This window comes from Leptonychotes weddellii, chromosome X (genome assembly GCF_054177405.1).
Source record: "Leptonychotes weddellii isolate Sample4059 chromosome X, ASM5417740v2, whole genome shotgun sequence".
Taxonomy (NCBI): Eukaryota; Metazoa; Chordata; class Mammalia; order Carnivora; family Phocidae; genus Leptonychotes; species Leptonychotes weddellii.
Window position 1 is genome coordinate 56242956 of NC_138385.1, and position 26992 is coordinate 56269947.

The 26992-nt window shown below is 37.9% G+C and overlaps 1 long non-coding RNA gene across 7 annotated transcripts in view; it reads left to right on the forward strand.

The window, feature by feature from the left end:
• Positions 1-26659, forward strand: part of LOC115941092 (uncharacterized) — a 34168-nt gene extending 7509 nt beyond the window's left edge. The window contains exons 1-7 of one of the 7 annotated variants that reach the window (XR_014141296.1): positions 7-6413; positions 7857-7949; positions 13137-13190; positions 17337-17549; positions 17800-18050; positions 18461-18590; positions 19702-26659. This is a non-coding gene — a long non-coding RNA (uncharacterized LOC115941092). Of the gene's footprint in view, positions 1-6; positions 6414-7856; positions 7950-13136; positions 13191-15558; positions 15642-17336; positions 17550-17799; positions 18051-18460; positions 18591-19701 lie in introns of those variants that run through there. The other 6 variants (XR_004075837.2, XR_014141295.1, XR_004075839.2 and 3 more) reach the window with 6 other exon arrangements.
• Positions 26660-26992: the final 333 nt, after the last annotated feature.

The window sequence follows — 26992 nt, forward strand, 5'->3', positions numbered from 1 at the left end:
TCTGTTAGTCTAGGATCTCACATCCTTTAACTCCCTTTGTATTCCCTGGGATTGTCTTTGGGACTGTTAAAGTGCTTAGTTGCAGCTATGGTCCCTTTCCTTAGTCTAGGGTCCCATCCCTTCCTATTCACTTTGTATTACCTGGAAGTGGATTTGGGACTATTAATGTGCTTGTTTGCAGCTGTGGTCCCGTTTGTTAAGTCTGGGGTCCCGTGTGTTCCAACTCCTTCTGCACACAGCAAGGACTACTTGGGACTACTAATATGTCCTCCTACACCTTTGTATTACCTGGTAGTATTTGGAACTAAAAAGTTCTTAATCGCACCTGTGGTCCCTTCTGTTGTTACAGGATCCCAGTGTTGGCCAACTCCCTTTGTATTACAGCAGAGGGCATTGGATTGTTAATAGGCTTAACTGTAGCTGTGGTCCCTTCTGTTAGTCTAGTATCCCAAGCCTTCCAACTGCCTTTGTGTTACCTGGGAGTGTATTTGGAACCGTTCAATTGCTTAATTGCAGCTGTTGTCTCTTCTATTAGTATAGTTTCCCATGTCCTCCTATTCAATTTACATTACAACAGAGGGTCCTTGGGATTGTTAATTGCTGCTGTTGTACCTTCTGTAATTCCTGGGATCCCATCTCCTCCTACTCTGTTTACACTACCTGGGAGGATTTTTGGGACTGTTAGAAGGCGCCACACAACTAAATCGAGCATTTTTTGTTAGTATCGTTCCCATGCCCTCCTATTTTCTTTGCATTACAACAGATGGTACTTGGGACTGTTAAAGTACTTAATTGCAGGTGTGGTCCCATCCATTAGTCTAGGATCTCATTCCCTTCTCCCTTTACATTATTGGGAGCAGATACGGGAATGTTAACGAGCTTAATTACAGTTGTTGTCCCTTCTATTAGTCTAGTTTCCAGTCCCTTCCAACTCCCTTTGCATTACTTAGGAACAGATTTGAGACTGTAATATGCTTACTTGCAGCTGTGGACCCTTCTGTTAGTCTAGCATCCCATGCCCTCTAACTTTCTGTCCATTACAGCAGAGGATATTTGGGACTTTTAATGGGCTTAATTGCAGTCCTGATCCCTTTTGTTAACCTAGGATCCTATGTCCTCCAACTCACTTTGCATTACCTGAGGATGTATTTGGGACTGTTTAAATGCTCAGTTGGAGCTGTGGTCCCTTTTGTGTGTCTAGTTTCCCATGCCCTCCTACTCTTTTGCATTATAGCAGTGGGTACTTGGGGCTGTTAAAGTACTTAACACTTAAAGTGTAGTCACTTTTGTTGGTTTAGGATCCCATCCGCTTCTACTCCCTTTACATTACCTGGGAGGTCTTTGGGGACTGTTAAAGTGCTCATTTGCACCTGTGGTGCCCTCTGTTCGTCTAGGATCCGATGCCCTCTAACTCCCTTTGCTGTATTACAGCACGTGGTACTTGGGACTGTTAATGTGCTTAAATACAGGTGTGGTCCATTTTGCTAGTCATGACCACCTCCTCCCTTTATATTACCTGGGAGCAGATCTCGTACTGAAAGGTGCTTAATTGCAGCCGTGTTCCCTTCTGTTAGTTTAGGATTCTACACCTCCAACTCTGCATTACAGCAGAGAATACTTGGGCCTGTCAAATGCTCACAGCTGTGGTACCTTCTGTCTTGTAGGATCCCATGCCCACCAACTCCCTTTACATTATCTGGGAGTATATTTGGGGAGGATAAAGTGCTTAATTTTAGCAGTGGTTCCCTTTGTTAGTATATTTTCCCATGCCCTCCTACTGTCTTTGCATTATAGCAGAGGGTACTAGGGACTGTGAATGTGCTTAAATGCAGTTGTGGTCCCTCTTGTTAGTCTAGGGTCCCATGCCCTCTCACTCCTTTTACATTACCTCAGAAGGTACTTGGGACTATTAAGGTGTATCCCATTCACTCACACCCTGTTAACGTTACAGTAGGGGTTTGCTGAAAACCAAGGCCCCCCTTTTTTTGCATTGTTAATGTGCATAATTGTATTTGTTCCTTTTTCTCTGCAGTAGATAAGATTTCACTAATTTCCCATGTATTCAGTAGTGGATGCACTTTATTTAAGACCTTTGTACTAGGATAAAGTGAACCATGGTAATTGACCACACTTTGTCTTTCATTTAAGTCCTCTGTACTCTCTTGGAATTAATTACCTCAGTTACTTTTTTCCAGGACTATTTGTGTGCAAAATTCCAATGATTATGGTCCTTCTCTTTAAAATAATTTCCCACCTTTTTTATATTACATCAGGGGATGCTAATATCTCAAAGTTCTTTTCTTGGAACTCAGTGTGCATGTGCCCTCTTGATAAGCTAATATCCTTACTTCTTAGTATTATATGGGGGTACTGACCTACAGCCTTTCTGTTGGACAGTTAAGCCAAATTGCACTGGGATCCCACCCCCATAACACCTTCTCTGTGTCAGGGGTGCTGACCAACTATGACTGCTTCTCCTGTGCAGTTTAAATGTGCATAATTAGAGCAATCCATGCTCCCTTATGTTAGAGTAAGATCTCATTTCCTTGCCCAATTTACATTATTCCAGGGGCTTCTGACTAGCCAAGATTCACTCCCTTGGACTGTTTGTGCATACTAAACATTTGCTCTTATACCTGTACACCAGGTAAGCATCCTCCCCATACTATTTATATTCTAGCAGGAGGTGCCTACTACTCAAGATATTACACACTAATGCAGTTTAATGTGCACAACCTTGTTGTTTTGTACACACTCAGTTGTCCACAACTGTGCCTAAGTTCAGGACTTTGCACTTACTGAAACAGAGGTGACTGATCACATTAAAGCCTTTCTCTTGGGACTGTGGATGTGTGTAGTTTCAGTTGTCCACTGTCCTTTGAGTTAACTTGGGTCCCTGACTCTTTTCAGAACCTCTAAGCTTTACTGCATGGGATACTGTCAATTTAAGGCCTCTTTCTCAAACTGTTAATGTACATAATGACAATTAAATTAGGATTCTTACCCTTCACACTGCCTTTGAAGTACTGCAGGAAATTCTGACCCATAAGGTCCCATTTCTTGGCCTGTTAAGATGCATGATTGTATTTGTCTGGGTTCCTGTGTACTAGAGAAGAACACCTCTCACCACTCCCTCTTATCTATTATCTATTACGCAGGGAGTGCCCCCTCTACAAGGCTGTTACACTTGAGCAGTCAAGGAACACAATTGTAATTGACCACAACCATGCACCATGGATATTAATGTGCATAATTGCACATGGCTCATCCCATTTGAATAAGGTACTACCCTCTCAGACCCCTTTTGTAGTATAGCAGGGGTACTGATCACTAAGGCCTTTATTCATGGCCTGTGGTTATGCGTAATTGCATTTGTACATGTTTCTGTACACTGAATTAAGGACACCCCTCTCCCCACTCCCTTTACCTTTTAGCAGGGAGTGCCCATTACTTTAAGATCCTTATATTTGTACAAGGTACATGGTTTTAATTAACCATACCATATCCCTTAGGCATTAATGTACATAATTGCAGCTTAGTTCGTCCTACCCTGTTGTATGTCATTGCAGTATACCAAGGTTGCTGACCCCTAACTTGTCCTGTTAATGTGCATAATTGCATTTGTCTGGGTTCTTAGGCACTAGATGAGGAGACACCACCCACCCCTACTTCTAAGCCTTCCAGTAGGTGGTGCCCATTGCTAAGACATTTACATTTGGATAGTTAATGCGCAGAATTGTAGTTTTCCACAACCCTGTCACTTCCAAAACTATCATACCTCCTTTGCACTGCTGCAGGGGATACTCTTTTCTCCCAAAGGTCCTTGTAGCAAACCGCTAACATTCATAATTGAAATTGTTCTGTTGTCTTCAGTAGACTAAGGTCCTATACCCTCACCTTCCCTTTGCAATACAGCAGAGTGTGCTGATGAACTAAGGCCCTCTTTTGGACTGTTAGTACGTGCAATTGCATTTTTTCCTGTTTTATGTACTCAATAAGGACCCTACCTACTTCCTTAGCATGTTTAGCAGGTAGTGTCCACTATTTAAAACTCTTTCACTTGGAAAGTTCATGCGTATAAATGCAGTTTGCTAAGCATGCCTTATACTAGAACCCCTGTACCCTCTTTGCTTTGGAGTAAGGAGATGCTATTTTCCTAATGCCCTTTCTTTTGGACTTTAATGTGTATAATTGCAATTGTCCATCTTTTCTGTTGGACTAGGATTGCATCCCCTCAAACTCCCTTTGCATCAGGGGCATGTTAACCATAAATGAGCTCTTCCTGAGAGTATTAATATACATACTTGTATTTGTTTGTGGATTTGTGCAGTGTGAAAGGATGCTTTATGCCCCTACCATTGCCTTTGGATTGCTGCTGAGGACTGCTATCATGACCTCAGCTCTTGGACAATTAATATGCCCCACTAGCAATGATGGGACCTATGTACTCCCTTTGTATACATCAGGGGTACTGACTAAGGTCCCTTTCTTGGACAGTCAATGGGCAATTATCTATGTTCCCTTCTGTTAGATTTAGGATAACATTCCCTTAAACCCCCTTTGCATTACTATAGTAATTACTATTACTATATTACTATACTATTATACTTTGTGCTGACCACACAAAACTTCTCCTGGGACTGTTAATGGGCACAATGGCAATTAGCAATGAGTTTTTCCTCCCTGGCCTTGTTAGGCAAACATTCCCAGCCCCAATTTTGCATGACATAATTTAAGTATAAACATTGCAGTATGCTGTGAACTTGTCTATCAAATAGCAACCCATACTCCCTCTCCTTTTGTATTGCTCCTATCTATAAAATTCCAAGTAGTCATGGTCTTCCCCTTATCCTCCCTCTTCCCAACCCGTGCTCACCCTTGGACCCTTCCTATGGACCTTTGTCACAGTTTCAGGTGTTCATCTATTCAGCCATTAAATAAGATTGTCCCTCCCCCCCCCTTTGCATTATTGCTGGGGAATGTTGACTGGGCAAGGCCCTTGCTCTTGGACTTAAAACATTAACAATCCCTGTGTCATTGCCTTACCCACTTTATATTGCTGTAATGCCTCAGTTGTACTTTCCTTAGTCCCACCCATCGGACATGGACCCCTCCACTTCTTTGCATTGTATTGCTGACTACCCAAAGTCCCTTCTGTGTTATTGACACAGTACTGATTGTCCCATTTTTCCGCTCATCAGCCCACGATTTTCCTACCACTTTGATGTCAAGTGTGCAGTATTGACTACCAAAAGCAGACCTGAATTAAGTGGATGGGCCTTCACTCCTTTTTCTGCATTTGTTAATGATCCAATTCCAGTTGTCACATTCTGGGACAGGAACCGTCCCTACCCACCTTTGTTACTGCTTTACTGAGCAAAATGCTCAAGGCAAGTCAGGCCTAGAAAGCCAGATTGCTGCCCTTTATTATGGATTTTCAATATAAGTATCAGTTGAAAATTGTCTCCCCAGGAAGAAAGGTTAGCACCATCTGTGCATTCTTCCTTCCAGAGCAGATTGCCTGGCCAAGAATCTCTCTTCCCCTCTTGTATATTGCTAGTGTACAGTGCCGGTTGCCAGGATACAATAAAAAAAAAATGCTGTTTGCAAGATGGAATTGTAAACCTGGTCATTTAATTTTTGAAGTCCAAAAACCCATTTATACTATGTACCTGATGACCAGTGTCTCTCATTTTACTATGGGTGGTGGGTCTGTGGATAGACCACTGTGAATCTTGCTATTTTAGTATTCCCAAGAGTTCTAGAGCAGAACTCTTCAGACACATATCTTTGGGCTCTACCACCATTTTAAAACCATTCTTTATTCGGGCTTTACCACCGTTCACTTTTAGAAAAACTACCTAAACTTTCTAATCCTTAAATTTCTTCATCTGGATCATCAACCACACTTATTTCAAGAAGATTGCTGTAAAAGAATGAACTGAGAGAACATATGCTGAGGCACTTTGGAAAACCATAGTTCACTTTACCTGATTAATCTATTACATAAATAAAATGCACCCTGTTTAATTCTGCTAATTTAAAGTAGCCTGAAGCACTACACTGAAGTGAGGACTTAGAAATGATGGGACCAATTTCCCTGTTTTATATTAAAGGAAAAATAAGCCAAGATCTAGTCATTCTTCTGGACATAAATTTTCAACCGTGAGATAGCTTCCTGGTAAAATGAATAATATCCTAGCCTCTAGTGTGCAGGGTGTGGCAGAGAAGTATCTAATATGGAACTGCTGAAGCAAATAACTAGTCATCACAACAGCAGTTCTTTGTAATCACTGAAAAAGGATACTATTCCTCTAACAAGGATGTCAAAAGATCGGCCCAGCTCAGGGTGCAGTATGCACTACTAGCTCCTTGGACCGCTGTAAGAAGAGTCTCTGGCTCTTTAGAATACTGTAAGTACTACTTTGTAGTTATTAAGTAATCTTTTCCCTGTTCTATTTTCATTCTCTTAAATGATACCTGTAGAAAAGTCAGAGGGTCCTGTAAGTCTCCTTCCCTGTTCCTACCTCATCTGCAATTATATATATATATATATCACCATATGAGTTAACCAACAGAAATACTGTATACCCCGCCCTATGCTGGGTTACACCAAAGTGAGGGGTAGAAATGATGTGGTCCTCTATAACCTCATTCCTGTGATGTATTGCCGAGGAGCTAATATAAGCACACTTGAAATACCTTTAGGAAATGATAATCAAGTGCTGCATTGTGTGAATTATAAGTTACAGAATTTTAAAAAGGGAGCCCACTAGGGTTTGAAGTTAGTTGGATAAACTTAAAGAGGGAAGTGGGTTTACTTTTTCGCTTTGGTCCAGGATATGATTTAATATTGCAGCCATATGTATAGTCCAGTTGGTTTATTTTAATGTAATTTGGTTTTTACCTCTTTTGGAAGTATGAAAAGTGATTAAAGAGATAAAGCCTAGCTACTGTGTTTGGCTATATGCCAAGGCTGGGAAATTGTTCACTGTTAAATCTCATTATAAGCTTGAGCTTTTCAAGGTTCAGGGATTGGGGGTATAAATATGATATATTGGCTTTTTGTGCCTTTTTATTCTATCTCTGCCACAAAACATGAGAGTAGCGATGCCTTTTTAGTTGGAGGTATTTGTGGAACCTGTTTGGCAAGAAGGCAATGGAGAAGTGTAAGTTTTATAAGAAAACTATGACATTGCCCACTTTATGAAGTCAATTATACCCTTTCCCCTTCATCTTTTTCTACAGATACATTGGTAAGCTAAAAAGCTTAGTCTCCCTGATGTAAAACAAACACAGAGGTCCAGCTGAAAAAAATATTAACATCATATTTGAGACTTCTTGGTGCACATCCATGCATCCTGGCAGGAGCAAGAAGAACCATTTTGAGTGGCATTGCTTACTGCCCATTTTAATTCATATCCATATTTCCTCATGGCTTGTTTCCCACCAGTGCCTGAAGACATCCCCCAGTCTGACTGATTGGGGGTAATGTAGTATACAAATGGTCCTGAGCCTTCTTGGAAATGTGGTCTATGCCATTGTTTCTCAAACTGAAGTAATTTGTCAGGATAAAATGCCTTTTAAAGGAACAAAATGTTTTGAGGAACACTGACTTAAAGTTATTTGAAATGTAAACGTTTTCCAGTTTTAAGATACCTTTATTAAAGATATAAATGTTTTATATAATTTATATAGGATTTAGGGATCCATGAAGATATATCCACAAACCCCCAGGGTTCTTATCACCCCAATTTGAGAAACACTGGTCTATGCTTATGAGATCTTCTATTGTTAGTAATCAAATTATTCTATATTAATATACAAGTATAACTTTATTGGAATTTGTTTTAAAGGGATGAATTCTGAGCTGGTTTTGTACCTCCAGTCAAGAGGAAGGATGGATCAACTTTAAGTGGATTGAAGCCTGCACTAGACAGCATCCAAAGGTGAATCTTGGAGTTGTATTTCAATTCATTGCTTGAAATAAAGTCTTTAGCATTTGTAAAATGGGATTCTCTGCGAATGTGGGCATCTTCAAAATTGAGATAATCCTTATGTTAATTCCACAAACTTTGTTGGGTCACACTGGAATAAACAAAACCAAAGACATGATTCTTGATAAGGAGGATCCCAAAATGAACAAATCATTATGGTATTGGGCAATTTGATGTGTACCATAAAAAATGTTGGGAAGTTCTGTGGGGCACAGAGGAAGAAGAGTGGAAGAAACATACTTAATGAACAAAGTGGCAAGGGGAAAATGAAAAGTGTGACTAGGGAGCACCCTGGTCAGTTTACTCAGGGGATATATAAGCTGAGGGTCTACAGACCCTACACCAGTATTTCTTGCTTTTTGCAAATGCATTTTAATGAAGCACATAATTTCTTAAATAGAGTGAATCACTTTTTAAAAAAGATTTATTTATTCCAGAGAGAGAGAGAGAGAATGTGAGGGTGGGGAGGGGCAGAGGGAGAAGGAGAAACTCAGACAGACTCCATTCTGAGCATAGAGCTTGATGTGGGGCTCAATCCCACCACCATGAGATCACCACCTGAACCGAAACTGAGTTGGATGCTTAACTGACTGTGTCACCCAGGTTCCCCTGGAATGAGTCACTATTTTTTTCATGGGTTTGGGGGCAGAAGGAATGAGATGCTGGCAAAATTATGAAAAAGTTCTGAACTGGGAATAAGAACACCTGACCTTTGGTTCTGCCTCTAACCTTAGATCAAATCACCATCCATCTTAACTTCAGTGTCTAGGGATGGCTGATGAATTAAGACAGAGACTTGAATTGAGTATCTCAATCTTTGAAAATGACATTTTGTCATTTGGAAAATTGAAGGCACTTAAGTTTCTTTCTTTCTTTTTTTTTTTTTTTTGCATTTCCCTACATGGTTATTGTGTTTTCCTTTCTGACTTTCTTCCTTAGAGAACCTTAATATACAGGATTGGAAGAAGTTTTCTGACCCTGGTTTTGTGCATCTTTTCCCATATCCCCCTTTACTTTTTCTACCTATCTTTCTGTAACTTATCTACACATTTCTCTAACAACCTCCCTAAATTGTAGAAAATCATAAGACCTGGGGCTGCTATGATAAAGCATTCATAATTTTTCAGGATATCTGGGCCCTGGTTAGCAAATGTATACCTGCATGGGAGTTTTTGACTTAAGAATTTTAAAAGTTGATCTGTGGTGGCTGCTAAAATGTATACCTGCATGGGAGTTTTTGACTTAAGTAAAGAATTTTAAAAGTTGATCTGTGGTGGCTGCTAAGATATTCTTATTTGTGAAAGCATCCTGGGAGAATTTTTTACCAGCTTAAAGAAGAAAACTGATAGCTGAACTGAGCTAACTGTTCCCCCAAACCTTATAAATTTGGATGGTGAAGACTACTGATGTGTATGATTAAACAGAGCTAATGCCTTCTTCTGCTTCGAGTCTTACAGATTGGATTGGATGAAAACTCAATTTTCTCACTATAGTTTTGGCTATAGACAAATAGCACTTAACACTGGTGTCCCTCAAAGTCCAACTCAAGTTGGATGTCAAGTATTTGAGACTTAGCTGATCCACTGAATTTAACAAGTTAAACTTCAGTGGCTGTGCACAGTTACATATCATTGTATTGATGGCATTGAGTTGGCTATTTTTATTGGTGATTTAAGCTTTACTTGATTTTCCTTGACCTCTCCAAATTAGAGCACTGAGACATTGAATGTTAGGCTCCTTGTGCACCCTATACAAATGAGTTTGATAAAGAACTCTTTCCTTTACTATTTTGATGACTATGTTGGAAATGAGCTTTTGATTTCTTCATGTTAGGGTGAGAGATTGAAGCAAAATTTAAATTTTACTCATGCTAGATTTCTTAGATGATGGATAGACTTAAAGAATTATTTTGTTTGACCAACTGGAATGCTATTCTTCTAGTTTCCCTAGAAATATTAGAAGCTATACAATAGACCCAGTACCTTCTTATTGCATAAAATATGTAATTGAATGCTTGTAACAGTTTCAAAATAGGGATATGGCCGGGAGATCAGTGTACATTATGGGGTTTCATTATAAGATGTCTAAGTTACCTTATCCATAGCTCTGAAAACTTTTGGCATACTGTATTTTTACATTACTGGATCTAATTATAAAATATCTAGGTGACTTTAATCAATAGCTTTGAAAACTTTGGCATACTGTATTTTATGTTTGTTAGTATGCTTGCCGCTGTATAATATAATTGGTATGCAGTTACTCTTATGATCATTAGAGTTTTCTGGCCTTACATGTCTCCCTTGACTGAAAACTGCTATAACTGCTACCTTCATTTTATAAAATGTATTGAGTAGGTCCTTCCATATGGTCTGTGATGAACAAGAACAAGAGTTCAAGTTGCTAATTTTAATAACTTTTTGATATTATGGATTCTTGATATTTGGGCCTCATATGTTTCAACTTAAAAACTGACTACAATTAAATCCCTATAAACAGAAAAGAAAAAGCAAGTCTTTAGGCCAGATTTGCCAACAATGATGTTACGTACTGTAGCAAAATCTGGAAAACAGAATTACCAGTTCTCAGGTTCCATTTTGCTTGCTTTTTTTTTAAATTTTATTTTATTATGTTATGTTAGTCACCATACAGTACATCATTCGTTTTTGATGTAGTGTTCCATGATTCATTGTTTGCGTATAACACCCAGTGCTCCATGCAATACATGCCCTTCTTAATACCCATCACCATGCTAACCCATCCCCTCGCCCCCCTCCCCTCTAAAACCCTCAGTTTGTTTCTCAGAGTCCATAGTCTCTCATGGTTCGTCTCCCCTTCCGATTCCCCCTCCTTTGTTTTTCCCTTCTTTCTCCTCATGTCCTCCATGCTATTCCTTATGTTCCACAAATTAGTGAAACTATATGATAATTGACTTTCTCTACTTGACTTATTTCACTTAGCATAATCTCCTCCAGTCCCATCCATGTTGATGTGAAAGTTGGGTATTCATCCTTTCTGATGGCTGAGTAATATTCCATTGTATATATGAACCACATCTTCTTTATCCATTTGTCTGTTGAAGGGCATCTTGGCTCTTTCCACAGTTTGGCTATTGTGGACATTGCTAAGCAAGAAAGAACAAATGTTGTAGAGGTTGTGGAGAAAGGGGAACCCTCTTAGACTGTTGGTGGGAATGCAAGATGGTATAGCCACTTTGGAAAACAGTGTGGAGGTTCCTCAAAAAATTAAAAATAGAGCTACTCTATGACCCAGCAATTGCAGTACTTAGTATTTACCCCAGAGACACAGATGTAGTGAAGAGAAAGGCCATATGCTTACTTTTTTTTGAAAAACAAAAACAAAAACAAAAACACCCCTGCAATTTGTAAGCCTTCAGCATCTAGTTGGCAGATTTAAAAGAAAAAAAAACTTATTTTAGAGTATTACAGAATGGTTTTGAAGATAGTACAGAGAGAGTTCCTATATACCCCATACCCATTTTACCTTATTATTAACATTTTATAGTACTATGATACATTTGTCACAATTAGTGAACCAATATTGATACATTATTAATAACTAAAGTCCATACTTTATTTACATTTCCTTAGTTTTTCTGTAATGCTCTTTTTATGTTCCAGGATCCCATCCAGGATACTACCTTGCAGCTAGTAGTCATGTCTTCCTTAGGCTCTTAGTTATGACAGTTTCTCAGACTTTCCTTGTTTTTGATGGCCTTAACAATTTTGAGGACTAATGGTCAAGTATTCTGTAGCATGTCCCTCTATTGGGATTTGTCTGATATTCTTCTCATGACTAGACTGGGCTTGAGTTTTTGGGAAGAAGATCATAGCAGTACACTGCCACTCTTCTTTCTCGAGTACGTACTATCAACGTGACATACCACTACTGATGTTGACTGTTATTACTTGGCTAAGGTACTGTTTGCCAAGTTCTTCCACTTAACATTTAAAATTATTTTTTTCCCCTTCCCATACTGTATTTGAAGGGAGGCCAGATGTGCTTAAAGAATGGGGAGTTATCCTCCACCTCTTTGATGGTTGAGTGTCTACATAAGTTATTTAGATTTCTTCTGCACAGGAAATGTGTCTGGTCTTCCTAAATTATGTATTTATTTGAGAATTCATTTATATCAATATCGTTTCATGAATATTTATATTCTGATAATAATTCATTACTACTTATTTTTGTTCAGATTGTTCTAGTTTTGGCCTTTGGGAGTTCTTTCAGTTGGCTCGTTGGACATAACCCCATCCTTGTGGGTTTCTTTTTTTTGTTTGAGCACTTTCTTTCTTTCTGGCACTACCAAGATGCTCTGGGCTCATTTGTATCTTTCTTATCCCAGTCCTAGGATCTACCGTGTTAGGATCTACCGTGTCTTCAAGGACTCCTGATTCTTCTTATTAGAGAACAGTATTAGAAATCAAGATGTGATGAGTACTGGGTGTTATACTTAACTAATGAATCATTGAACACTACATCAAAAACTAATTATGTGGCTAACTGAACATAATTAAAAAAAAGAAACACATTTCTAAAAAAAAATCAAGATGTGAGTGTTATGTGTGCTCATTGCTACTGGGGTGTCATTGCTTCAACACCTGAGTTGATAAGAATGAGGAGGTATACGCATGCATATTAACTCATGCATGTATTTATTAATATTTGTATATGTAATAATCTGTATCTATTTTAAGCTAAACATGGGTTTATACAGATGTTTCCAACTCTGCTCTATTACCCCAGGAATTATTAATAGTATCCTTTGCTTATCTGTTACTTCCCACTCCCAACAACCTGGCTTGGTTGGGAGATTTTTTTTATGTTCATGTTAGGGTAGGTGAGAACACTGACAGTTGTCTCTGTGGTTGAGTTTAGGGAGAGTTTAGGTATAGGTTGATTAAAAGTTCCTGAAACTAAAAATGACTAAGAGTTCCTGATGTTTCTTTTAGTTTTGAAACTTATAATAGGTTACAGAAACAAACCTTTCTTAAGAACTAAGATCTACCCAATTTCCAAATTTGCACCTCACTTTCAGATTAAATTACTCTGATACAGTTAGGTAATCTGTTCCTTGGTTATGCATTTATTTTCTCAGTTTTTTTTTTCTGATAATTACAGTATCTTGAGAACACTGGAGGTGGGAGGAAGGAGAAAGACGTGTTCCTATGTGAGGTAGGGAGAATCCATTTAGTGATCTCCAGCTAGTTGTCCAAAGTACCTATATCACTCAAAGAGTAGATTTATTTCTTGGCAATATGTAATCCAATTGCGATTTTCAACAGTTTAATTTTATTTGATTTTATTCAAGCTAATATATGCTAATTTTAAAGTGTTCTGATTAATGTTACAGGTATTGCATATAGAGTAGTAACAAAATAATACAAATTTATATTGGGCATAATTTTAATATTTTATGTCAAATATTTGAGATACTTTCTGAAATCTGTATAACAAGTTTGACAGTAGGGAGCTGTTGTCTCAAAGTTTTCCTTTTTTCCCTCCAAAATTTATTATGAACATCTTCAGAAAAGTTGAAAAATTTGTTCAGTGAACACCAACATGCTCCTCTCTTAGATTCTACAATTACCATTTTGCTGTAATTTGAGTAAACATTTTTTTTGTAATTTTGATTAAGCTTTTCCTTAAAAAAGTTCTTACGTCCCTTTGAGTTCATGGAAATAATTTTTAAGCTAAGGGTATGAACAAAATAAGAAGAAAGTCTTTCTGCTTAGGTCTATAGTACAACTGTAAAACACAGCAAATGTGCAAAATAATAGTAAATAAATGGCTACTAAAATGGGTAAATGGTACTATTACCACATTGCTTCTTTGTAGCATGGCATGTCTCCTCTTTCATGTGCTTTGTTAATGCCCTTAACCAAATTATCCTTTTCAAGCTGCAGCAAGATCTTGTTATAGCACATACCAATGCTATTTTTTTTTCATTTGGCACAAACCTCATTTATATATTGGTTTCTTCTGTTCTTTAAGCTCTAGGCAACAAAAATAGTACCACTTGCCACCAATCTGGCACTGGAATTCTCCATTATAAGGTAGTCATCTAGATGATCTAGACTGTTTTCATGGTGAAATATAAAAATGTTAAAAAATTTTATAGAAACCTCCTATACCTCTGAGTGTCCTTGCCCATATCCCAGAGGCAAAAAACCTGAATTGAGAGACGACATGGATTTAAGTACCACTTAGCCACCTACTTACTAGTTGTATAACACTGATGGAGTCTCATCTTCAGGGCTTCCAGTTTCTTTATGTAAAGAATGAAAATGTCTGATTACATGATCATTAATACCCTTTTTTAGCTGTGATGCTTCTGTGACTTGGCTAGTGTTAGAGTACTTGAACCAGATGGTCAGGTATGCCACTTGGTTTTTATGTCTAAAGTATTTTGACATTTTGTTGAACTATGAGATGACAAATCAGGAATCTCAAAATTCTTGTCAATGAATATGGAACCCTAATATATGGTTCTGTGCCAGTTCCAAAATGTGACCACTTTCTCTGGCCTTAGTTTCCCTTTAAGGGAGAGGGAATCTCCTTGAATATTTCATCACTATAACAACAAACAAAACTAGAAGGCTTTGAACTAAAGCAGCCATACTCAGTAAATATGGTTCAGAGCAGCTCAGAAGATCTGGGGAGACTGGAATAGTCATTTCCTTTTAGGTATCTTAACTAGGGTGTGTATAAATGAATTTGTACTTCAATCCATTAATTTAAAAATTCTTTGGGTAAATTTGCTTGTACATGGAGTGTCCATTTACTGTCATTAATGGGATTTCAGGAAGGAGCAGAATAAATATGTATAAATATGTATGAACTGCCATGTTTAACTTGGAAGTCCATATTTGGAGATAAAGTATCTAATCTTAAATAAGATAAAGATGGGGAAGGATGTTGCCAAGAGATTTTGAAGCCTGTTCTGCTCATATTGAGAACATCATAGAACACTAGTTTCACTGGACATCTTATCTAGAGAGTAGAGTTGAATAACTGACCTTTCATACACTACTGTTAGAACTTGTTTGATATTGATATAAAGGTCCTTATAATAAGGGAATTCCTGATCAGGAATCTGGAAACCATACCTGCTGCTTTCCACACCATACAAAGTGCTTTCAGGATTGCAAACCTGGCTTAGACCTGCTTCAGTGAGCTCCTATCCTATTGTAAAGGTGACTAGTGAATTAGTAAAAAAGATCAAGGCAGTTGTACTTTAAGGTAGTCGTAGCAGTTGGTCTGCTACCTTGTATCTTATATTTTCAGCAAAAGGATGACCCTGAGGCCACAAATTTGGTTAGCCCTTAAGGTGGGTATATAAACCCATATAAAAATATGGGTTTGACCCATGGTTTTCTTTTATTTTTCTGCACTTGCCTAATCCTTCTGTGATACTGCCAGTCCTTGCTCTTATAAGACCTTAGGGAGACCAGATAGGCTAAAGAGGAGAGACAGGACATGCCTATATCTAATACTTCAGGTTAATGCGTCCTAGTTTTTGTTTGTTTGTTTGTTTTTGAAGGTTTCTCAGCAGTTCTGGTAACCTCCTGAGCCCTGTCTTTCTTCTCAAGGACATTCAGAGCATGTGAAACCTGAGGACTGCAAGTAGGTGTAAGCAGCTTCACATTCAGCAGATCTTTCTTTTTGAGAATCTGGATAAGCTCCAAATATTTAAAATGATGGCTATCAAGCCACCTGGGGGAAAAAAGGTAGTTTGGGGAGCTCATCGTTGTGGGAATTCTGTCTTTGGCTTTATAGACTTTAACTTCCTGCTGCTCTACTTTTTAAAACAGAAAATGAGCCAGTTTTTATCAATTCCTACAGTGGTTTTTTTTTTGCATATACATATATATTTTAACATTACAGATGAGTTTGGCCTATCATTTCATTTATCCCTCTGAGTTAGGCTCCAGTGAGGTCTGTAAGGACAAGCATACTTGATCCCCATTTCATAAACAAAGAATGAGAGATGCAAAACAATAAATTACTTCCATTCACATCTCAAAGCTACTTAGCAGGAAAGATCAAACAAACCTATATCTGATTAGCAGCCCTTGAAATTATTTCCACCTTCCTTTAGCAGACTGGTAGTTAAGTGTTGTGGATTTGTTGATGCAAAGTACCAACTCAATATGTGTCAAAGCCCTGATTTGGCAGGCCCAATTCTATTGTCACTGTCATTTTCTTGTTTTAAAAAGTTGAGGGTTGGGGTACCTGGGTGGCTCAGTTGGTTAAGCCTCTGACTCTTGGTTTTGGCTCAGATCATGATCTCAGGGTTGTGAGAATGATCGAAACCTGTGTTGGGTTCCACACTGGGCATGGAGCTTGCTAAAGATTGTCTCTCTCCTCTCCCTCTGTCCCTTCCCGCCCCCCCCAACCTCCCTCCTTGCTCGCTTTCAAAAAAACAAAAACAAAACTTGAGGGTTTTTTAATTTGAAGAATCATAAAATTGTTGAAAGGTGGAAAAACAAAGACCCAAGGGTCTGTGTAAGCTATTTATTGGTTTCCTAGCTTTCTGTATCTTTTTTCCTTTTGCATAGATTTGCTTAACTGTTATAATAACTGGTGTTTTATATGCCTGTAACCATTCTTGACTTCTCTGAATATCCTGGGACTCTGGTGGTGCCCCATTTACATAAGAGTTCAAGAAATGTACCATGTGGATTGAGTAGAAAACAGTTTTGTTTACCTTGGCAATGCTCCAGCAACTTACTGCTTGACATACAAGTTTTAAAAGAGGGGAATGCTATAAAAATAAAATAGAATGAGAGGCCCTCTGATTGAGGTAGATCACTCAGTTCTTAAAATACTGCTTTATAAAAGAAGCCTGAGGCAATGTGAAGAAGAATTCTTAACCCATAGGGTCAGATCACATGGGAGCTTTTCTAAGTGACTTGATTGGCTCACTTGGTTGAGAAAACTTTATTTCTACTATTTTCAACTCCTTAATTTCTTGAACTCCACTATTTTATGATGAGAATACCAGGGTATTAATAATACCCTCTAGGGAAATGCTCATCAGTGGAGACTGAAGAATAAAGCACAGTATGGGAATTTGGTAATCAGCTCTAAATTGCTCCTGGAGATGAGGGGAGGTGCAAGGAATGGAGCTGGAATAAACAGAAGAATTTATGTGTTGCTAGGCTCGTAGCGAGGATATAGAGCACTAAATCTTCACCCCTCAATCCATCTGAAGCAAAGGGTAGACATTGTTTAATTTAACTACTAGTTGCTAATTGGGGCAGACTTTCCCAGTGTTCTGCATTTCAGTAACTTACTTTTCTTTGATCTCTTCTCCAGATCTTCCTCAGAAGAATAGGCTTGTTGCTCTATAGTGTTAGTGACCCGTTCCCTTTGACGATCCCTAGGTGGAGATGGGGCATGAGGATCCTCCAGGGGAAAAGCTCACTACCACTGGGCAACAACCCTAGGCCAGGAGGTTCTACCAAGATTCTTCCCTGGGCCCAGGGAGGAAGATGAAGTCTCAAAACAACCACCACCCATCAGAGGTGGGTAAGTTGTCTCTAAAAGCATAACTAATAGCTATTAATTCTGACCTTGTTTTATGCTGCACATAGCTTTCCACTGAGATTGTTTCCATCATTATCGACTGTGTCTGGTTTGGTAAAAATAGCTTCCTAACTAACTGTGTGTGAAATGGGTGAAAATGATGTGAAGAGAGTAGCAGGCTGCGTGAGTTAGGATATTTAGGGTGGGACTAGTGTGTGGTAGAAACTTACAGCTAAATTATTCTTTCTTTTAGGAGAACATGGGCAACAAGTGCCACATCTGTAACCTTGATCATGGGCAGATCACCATTTTGGACCCTCTGGTCCCCAGAGTCTTTCTTGAGGCCCTGTTGGGGAATTTTGACAATCATTTACATACTTCAAGATGGCTTAGGATGTCTTTGGGATAAAACACAAAACAAGCTGTTTGAGAAGATAAATAGGAATTGTATACTTGCTGATTAATGGAACCTGACCAGAAATGGCACAAAGTTTCTGTTGTCAGGTAAGAACCAGGACCTTGCATACTCTGTGTTGGTGATAAGAGAAGCTGATTGGGGGGTGCAGGTTGGGAGATGGAGGTAACCATTCAGTAAGTAGTAAACCCTAATTATACAGATTTTATACAGATTATTCAACCAAAAGACTAAGACTGTGATTGATGGTGTTTCCAGTGACTCACTAAGTGTTATTAGGCAAGACATTTTCCTATGATTGCCATAGTTTCCTGTTTTTTTGAACAAAGAACTTGTATTAGTTTTATCTAAGGACTTAAAGGCTTCAACTTTATGTTTCTAAGCTTTGTAGAGATAGTTTTCTATAGCTCATTAATTTGGATCTTCCCATAACTCTTGCACAGTACTCAGTGAATACTTTTATATGGCATTTACATGGTTTCCCTCTCATTTTTTATAGCTCCTGATTGTTCCCTTCTTATCTGCCAAATCACTGTCTCCCAAAAGCAGTGCAGAGTGCAAGAAAGTGGAACATACCAAAGGAAGATCAACATGCCTGGCATGCTACCATTTTAGAACAGCAGAATGAAGTAAGTTGTTGGTGTTGTAATCCTGTGAGGTTCACTTTAGAGCTCATAGCTGTTTGTTGTAGGTTTGTATGGGATGAGGCATGATGGTCTAACATGGAGGGGGTGCCAAGGTGAGATGTGAGGATAACCAGTAACCTGTATTACCAACTGGGTTCACTGAAGCAATTCAAAGATATTACAGTCTGCGTACCAGTTGTGTCCGAGTAATTGAGTCTCACCTTGTCTCTTCTTTGTCCTCACTGCATAAATGCTTTGCCACTCTTAGAGGCCTAAACTGTGGAAGCCTAAAACAAAAAGAGGGTTTTTTTGTTTTTTGTTTTTTGTTTTTCCTGAAAGAATGGCTCTTTCTCACCTCCTCTTGTGAAAGAAACTATCTGCAGTTAAGATTTAGTGTTAAAGGAAGCCCAGTCCATGAAGCTGCCATTATAGTTGTGAAGCATGTGAAAATGAAGTTAGTTTTTTAAAGGATGGAGAAAAACGAAGATATAAAGTGAGGTGATTGACTAGATGCTCTCTAAGGGCCCTTTATTATAATATTCATACATGTGTGGCATCTTGTTTGGCTCTTTTGGAAATCCTTGTAAACAGTTGAAGCAGAATATTAAAAGTACACATTCTGTGTTTAAATCTTCTGCCACTCATTAGGTGTATGGCCTTTGTTAATTTAGAGTTTTTGGTTAGACTTGTAGGTGACAGTTAAGTGAAATCATGTATGTAAAGTGTTCAGTACAGTGTTTGGCCCATGGTAAGTAAAAGGTAACCCAAGAAGTTTTATAAGTTCATTTGGCACAATACAAGTGACCACAAATGCCATCTAATGGCCGGCAGAGTTGGCATATTTTGGTTCTATGTAAGAAATTTGTAAGGTAAGAGTTTATAAATAAGAAACATCTAAGTTGGTGGCTGTTATTATAATTATTATTGTTAGTAATATACATAGTATTGGTACTAATAATAGCTAATTGTAATTATTAATGTACTTTTTGTTTTTCTTTTGTTGTCTTCTTTTTGTGATGCTTCTCATATGCCTTTTGTGCCCCGTACTGTATCTTGTCTTTACTTATCCTCTTCCTCTGAATGTCTGCCTTTGCTTATCTCTTTCACTCATAAGTGTGTATGTCTTTGCTTGTCTATTTCTTTCTTGAATCTCTTTGGTTGTCTTTCTCTGTCTAAAGTGTGTCTTAGCCATCCCATGATTCTCTTGCTAGTTTCTTCTCTGTATCTTTGTCTCATTTTGTTTTTTGTTCCTAAGAGTGGTCTGTGCCTTGTCTTAGATGTCTCTCTCTAGTTTTTTTGTTGTTGTTGTTACTGATTCTCTTTACTCTCCTAGAACTGGCTCTTCTTTCACTGTTCTTCCCTTTTTGTCTCTGAGTCACATGCTGTGTGCTTTTTGTTCATTTCTTGTTCTGCCTATACCTCTCTTCTTTTACTGTTGTGAACTCTTGATTGTTCATCTTCCCTTCCCCTTGTTGTTGGTTTGACGTTTCACCTTTTTCTCATTCTGGCTTCCCTTCTGCTTTTTCTACTCATTGTCTCACATTTCTCTTTTCTATATATTTGTTCTGCCTCTCTTGGCCATTTTCTGTCTTTTTTCCCCCTGCTAAGTGTCTCTTTGTTCTTTGTGATTTTCCATTTCAGCATTCATCTCTGTTCTTTGTGATTTTTCATTTCAGCATTCATCTCTGTTCTTTGTGATTTACTATTTCAGCATTCATCTCTGTTCTTTGTGATTTACCATTTCAGCATTCATCTCTGTTCTCTTGTTTCTTCTCTGCTTTTCCCCTTCTGCTTACCTTTGAGTATTTCAGTCTCTATATGTGTCTGTGTTCCCCCCTCTTTGACTTTATGCAGTCCTCTCTCCTTGCATATTTTTGTGCATCTGTGTGGTCATGTGTGTGTGTTTGTAACAAAGGGGTTTCCTAACCCCTTCCCAATAGGTACAGAGTGCCAGCTATCAAAATCATGCAGAGCTGTTCGTTATGCCAGGACACCTTGTGAGATGATCTAAGACCTATGATGGACAGAAGGTGGAAGACCCAGAATGGATAGAAGGCCCAATGGTTTGAGACTTGAGACCTGAGGACAAACATGGAAAACCTGTGTTTCAAGATAGATGGAATCCTCAGGCTTGAGACCAACAAAGCCCTGACAGCTATGATGTAAAAAGGTGGCTCTTGTTGGAGAGAAGACCTGACTGAGTTGGATGGAAAGTTCAAATCTTGAGTTAGAAGTCCAAAGACCCAGAGTGGGAGACTGTAGGCCTAAGTGTGGGGACCCATGGAAGGCTTGAGACCTAAGACACAAGGTCTAAGACTTGAGATAAAAACCTAAGATCCAGGATGGAAGGCCCCAGACACACATAAAGACCCAGGACTCCTGCCTGTCTAAATGGACAGAAGGCCGAAGAGAGAAAGATGTCTCAAGGCTAAATTAGGTGGGAAGCTGGAAGCCCATGACACAGAATCTGGGAAGAATAGAAGCCCCAAGACCAAAGGAAATCCCAAGATGAAAACACTAAACCCTAGCTTCTTTCTATTGCTGCCCTCCCTACCCCTTGACATTTTCAGTTCTCCCTTTCCAGTTCTTATGTTTTCATTTAAGCCCACTTCTTTTGAGGAGCCCTTTTTGATGTTGCTCTTACCTTAGGAAACGTATCTTTAGATTGGCAATATTATGCTTGGGCCAGTCTTAAGCCAAATTTTATCACAGTTTTGAGCCATTTATTGTTTATTTTTTAAATTTCCATTTCTCTTCACCTCTGCTCCTTGAGAGACACATATAGGTAACATTGTATTTCAGTCCTCCCTTTTCCTTAGAAGCTCTAGCCTGATGAGCAAAGGCAAGCATCAGGCTGTTGGGGGAAAAAAAGTGCCAGGCTATCTAGAGGAAATGTGAAGAGATGTTCCAGGCCAATGAGAAGAATTAGACAAGAAATACCCAGATGTGCCATCCTGTTGAGAAGCACCAGCCTGCAACACCTTTCTTCTTTGAGCTTGGGTGAGCAGGATTCTTGGGGTTTGGGATTCCTAGTAATGGTTACAAAATGAATGATTGGGCCTGGGATGGAGTGAGGCTCCAAAGAGACAGTTTGAACTCCCTGCTTATAGTAGTGGCCTAATAATTTGGTAGATTGTGCTAGCACTGCTCCTGGGTTTAATACCCACCTCTAGGCTTAAAGGTGAGAGAACTTGGGAATATTAGCAGGTTTAATCCTTTCCTTGATTTTTCCCCCCTTACCACGAGGGCAGATAATTTAAATAACTGAGAATATATGTGAAAGCACTGTAAAGCACAGAAAAAACAAGGCATTCTCATTAATAGTATATTGGCAGCCATGCACAGCTAACATTTAAAGTGCACTGTCAGTTGTGAAGCATTATGTAAATCAGGAGTCATCACACACTTTCCATAAAGGGTCAGATGGTAAATATTTTAGGTTTTGTGGGCCATATGGTCTCTGACACATTTTTTTCCTTTATAACCCTTTAAAAAGGAAAAACTATTCTTAGCTGGTGAACCAAGTAGATTTAGTCTGGGGGCCATAGTTTTTATCACCCCTGATGTAAATACCAGGGACTATGTGCTGAATAATAATATTTCTGTATGCCTGTCCCTGTGTACTAAGGATGCAATATTTATTTATGATCACATCCAGGTGACTTGAAGAAAAATATGTGAATGTGCTTTGTAAACTATAAAGCACTTAAAGATTTATGAGTTTCAGAGTTGATGAATGAATATTGATTACATAGTATCTATATTCTAAAAGAAGCCTGAATAAAGTACTTTGTCAAAACTATATAATACTATGCAGATACTAGGAATTGTTTGAAAAATGAATAACTCCTATATTTGTGGCTATCGTGTTTCTGCTGCTCTGGTAATTTTTAGGTAAAAATACAGTATTCCAGGTAGCAGAGAAGCAAACACATGGAAACTGCTTTGAAACCATAAAATATACTGCAAGCACAGGGTATTAAACTATTGTGAGCCCTTAAAATGTGCCGGATACCATGGTAGGTGCTACAGATGTCAAAGGGAAAAGAAGTGTTCTCATTATGGAATTAAAAATTTCAGAGTATGAGGTGCATGTTAAAGTGCTTTATATACTAAAGCACTATATAAAAGCCAGTGGGTTACATGTTTATGAATGGATGAATATTAATTTCCTTTTATGGGCCCGGTACTGTTTGGGTACTGTGAAATCTAAAATAATGCTCCCATGTAATAAGAGGGAGGTTTATGTCCGAGACTATTTAGATATAAGGAATTAGATATTGCTTGTTTTAATCAAGACTTTACTGGTCATGTCAAATTAAATGATCAGTGTATTTTACCAGGTGACGGGAAAATGTAATGATTGAGATCGCCCTTGCACTTTCTAAAGTGCTCTATAAATATAGGACATTATCTATTTTCTGTGTGAATAAAACTTTCTGTGAGATAGGCATTTTCTGTACAAAATTCTCATTGTGTGCTTGACTATGATGAAGGTAGTATAAACAGTTATACAAACTGAGGGTTTAAATACTTGTTGAATGAATGAATATCATCAGTTGCTCACTAGGTAAACTCACTATTATAGGCACTAAAGAGATAGACTTATCATTTCATTGTGCTTACAGCTGAGAATAAGGCAATACATGTGTAGTATTTTGGAAACTCTAAAGCACCTTATAAGTTTAACTACTTATTTTCTAATTTGGTGCTGAGTACTAGGCTTATAAAATTATATTGCAGTCATCATTATACTATGAAAAAAGTTGAAAAATTTTTGAGGAAAAATTACCTCTTGAACACTCTGAATGTAATATATAAAGGATTAAATATCTGATAAATATAAAACTGGATAATAATTGTCTATTATGTGCCAATCTCATAAGTCATTGGCGATGTGAAATTAGACCATCTTTATTGTGTCCTGGGTAGCAGCAGATAATGTATAAAATCAATTTATAAGTTTTATACTGCCAAAACAATATCTGCTGAGTGAACATTGATTATTTACTCTCTTTTATCCCCAGAGATAGCAAGTGGGGATGCAAAAATTCGTTATCAGAGATGTGCAAATTTACAGAGCCTACTGTTCTATACAGATATAAGGAAATAATTTGGCTTAATGAATGATTACTGGTTACTTTCTATGAGGCTCAGAACTGTCCATGCCCTACGATACGAAAATGATTTTATCCTTATGGGGTGTTCATTGGAGGAAATAAGCAAATAGGTGGGAGATCCAGACTAAAAGTTACTTAAGCACTGCAAAGCTTATTTAATAAAAACATGGGGAAAATGGAATTGTGCCAGGCAGTATGCTAAATGCTGACCTCTGTGGAAAGATAAAATCTGAATCAGAGGTGTACTTGCTCCCTGGCCTGGCTGAAGAGATGGGAAATATTTTTAAAAAGCAAGGTGTTACAGTTCTCTCAGTCTTTAAAATGCTGAATGCTGAAGGTGGAAGTGAATTCAATCCACCCTGGTCTGGCTTGAGTCATTAAAGGAGTAAAAATAAATGACTCAGGAGTAAAAAGCAAATGGCTTTGTTTTTAGATTCATTTGAGATGAAAGACCTCGTTCTAGGTCCTAAGAGAAGTGAAATGGGCCAAGTCTAAAGGGCATTAGAATACAGATTATGGATGAAGATAAGAAAATACTGAGTTTTGAGCAAATATTTGAGTGCCTGTTCTCCGGAACGTATTATGCTAGAAAAATTAGTTAAGTGGGTCTGGTCCAGAAAATGCACATTGACATGCCTTGGAGATTAAAAAAATAGAAAAATAAGGCATGGTTCTTTTAATATTAAATGAAGACATTATTTCTAGTTCTAGAAAGTCTCAATGTCACTTGCTCATTGACCTAGTTTGAAGCCCGAAGACTGATACAAGGGCGCTTAGGACTTGTCCTTTTATTCGTTACTTTAATACTCTGTTTTTATTATAGATGAATGATTTAAGATGAGAATTAAGATGAAATAACTGGTTTTAAAAATATTTGCTCATTGACCTGGCTTAGAGTCAGGAAGCCACTTGAGCAGATTTTTTTCCCTACATTTTCCATATTTTGTAAAAATTTATTTACCCTGAATAAAGTACTGTTCTCAGATGCTGAGAATTAAGAAATAAAAGTCCTAGACCAAAATGTAATTTAATCTCAATAGTCTATGGTGGAAACACAAGAACAAATTTAATAAGAGACTGCAGTTCTTTTATTACTTGAATAAATGTTATTGAGCAGCTAGGATATTAAGACACTAAGAACAAGTGACCACCTTCTCTTTGGCATGTTTTGTAGAGTGGGAATAAGAGAGGGCTTTCTATTAATTCATACTAATACTGAAGGTGATGTTAAATTGGAACAGATCTGGTATAAAATGCACTTAGTTTATCTTGGAGATGCAATAAAACAAAACAACACAAAAAATGGAATGAAATTCTTCCTTAAATGGAAGTGTCTATTTAAAGGTATTCTGTTGCTAGACAGAAAACAAAAAAGATCATGACTGAAAGAAACTGATTTTTTATTAGCTTGGAGACTAGGATATAAGAGGTTACTGTTCATTTCTTCATTTATGCATTCTACAAGTATGTTTGAGTGCCTTTTATGTATAAGGTTTTTTGCTATGTTCCCAGTTCTCCTCAGAGACACGAAAAAATGAATGCTTTCCTATAGAACTTTTAAAACTTTGCTTTTGGCCTGTTTTCTGATTAGGGGCATGGCTTAGTCCCTTAATAATGTTGTAGGTTTTAATTCCTGTTCTGTGTTTCTTCTACCACTCTGGCCACTACAGTAAGCAGGGTTTTCTATTGAGCTAGCTCTTTAAGTGTGAGGAACTGTCCTTATAGTAGAATTACTTTATTTTTCTTGGCCCATCCCTCAGAAAAAATGGCTGTGACCACTGCTAGGCAGAAGGAGGGATGAGAAACAACTAATTCCCAAACCCCAGTCTCATTGGTACCAGCCTTGGGGAAACACTCATACTCAAGCCACAGTTGGTTTTGAAACACATTTATCAGTTTTATTTGCTTTTAGTTCTTTACATTTTACATTCTGACAAATATACACTGCCTAAATCTCTTTTAAGAACAATCTTCAGATGGTACATAACATAATGGGAGAGACATAATTTCTCTTTTGCAACAGCTTTGCAACTTAATCTTTAGAAATCTCACCATCAAAACATGTTCAAGAAAGGATCTCTTATAGTGGAATTATGTCAGTGAATAAAAATAGCTTAATTTTACCATGTTTAAAATTATAAAATAATAGAAATTGGAAGTAATTGGCAAAAACTGGAGGTAAACAATAAAAAAATCCTCAATCTAGCGCCCAACTGGGCTTTGACCTTTTCTATTTTTAAATCACTCACAGAGGGTGGGATTAGGAGGAAGAGTGAAAGAGAAGGTCAAACCAGTTTTAAGGGCAGCCTGCTTGTGTTTTGGATTGGTTTTAAGAACATTACTACCTCCAAATCAAACTAGGGGATTGCTTTTTTTAGTTTAATGCAATTCCAATAACTGGCCATTGTTGAGATGAAGACACAGTAGTTTTTGAGAAACAATTTTGGACTAAATGTTTATCAACTAAATACTAATGTTTGGCTTTTAATATGTGGTATCAGCTGGATTCTGTAACACTCTTATTTTCAGGTTGGGGTCGGGGATTACATTACTGGAAATTGGAAAGGAGAAAGTAACTAAAAGCCTTCCTTTCACAGTTTCTGGCATCTTAAGACTACTGCTACTGATAAGAATAAGAACATGCTGCCATCTGATTTTTATGGCATAAATGAAATTGTGGACAAATCCGTTTTTAAAGAAAATGGCTTCGTCTCTACCTTTCTACCTAAAAAGGAATCTATGTCAAATGCTCCAATAAATGGGAAGATACACTTGGACTTGTGAACTGATGTGAAATGCAGAATTTTTTAGCTTTGAGTGTTTTGAAGATTGAAAAATCTTGCTCAGCATGGGTGACCACAAAAACAATCTAAAGCCATCTACATGTCACAACTGAGAAAAATTGGGGAATGTTGTCTAATGTCAAATAAAATGTACTGTTTTGAAAGTTTTGTATTTTGATGTGATAAGTTCTACCTCAGTGTTCCTAGGTACACTAGTAATCTCTCCCTCTCTCTTTTTTTTTTTTAACTACCTTAATCACCCACCATGGATAAATGGTTTGAGGTCTCATTTCTTTATTCCTTCAGTTGTTTTGGCCAGGGATACTGAGAAGTACAAACCCAATAGAAAAAAAGAAGCAAAAAACTATTGAGGTATGGGGGTGGTAGAGGAGTAAGGCATAACGAAACTTTTTGAAGGAGGTGGGAAGTAAGATATTTTCAGGTAGGAAATGACTATAATTAAAGAATCCTGACTAGGGGAATGGATCTTTGGTGTTCCTAG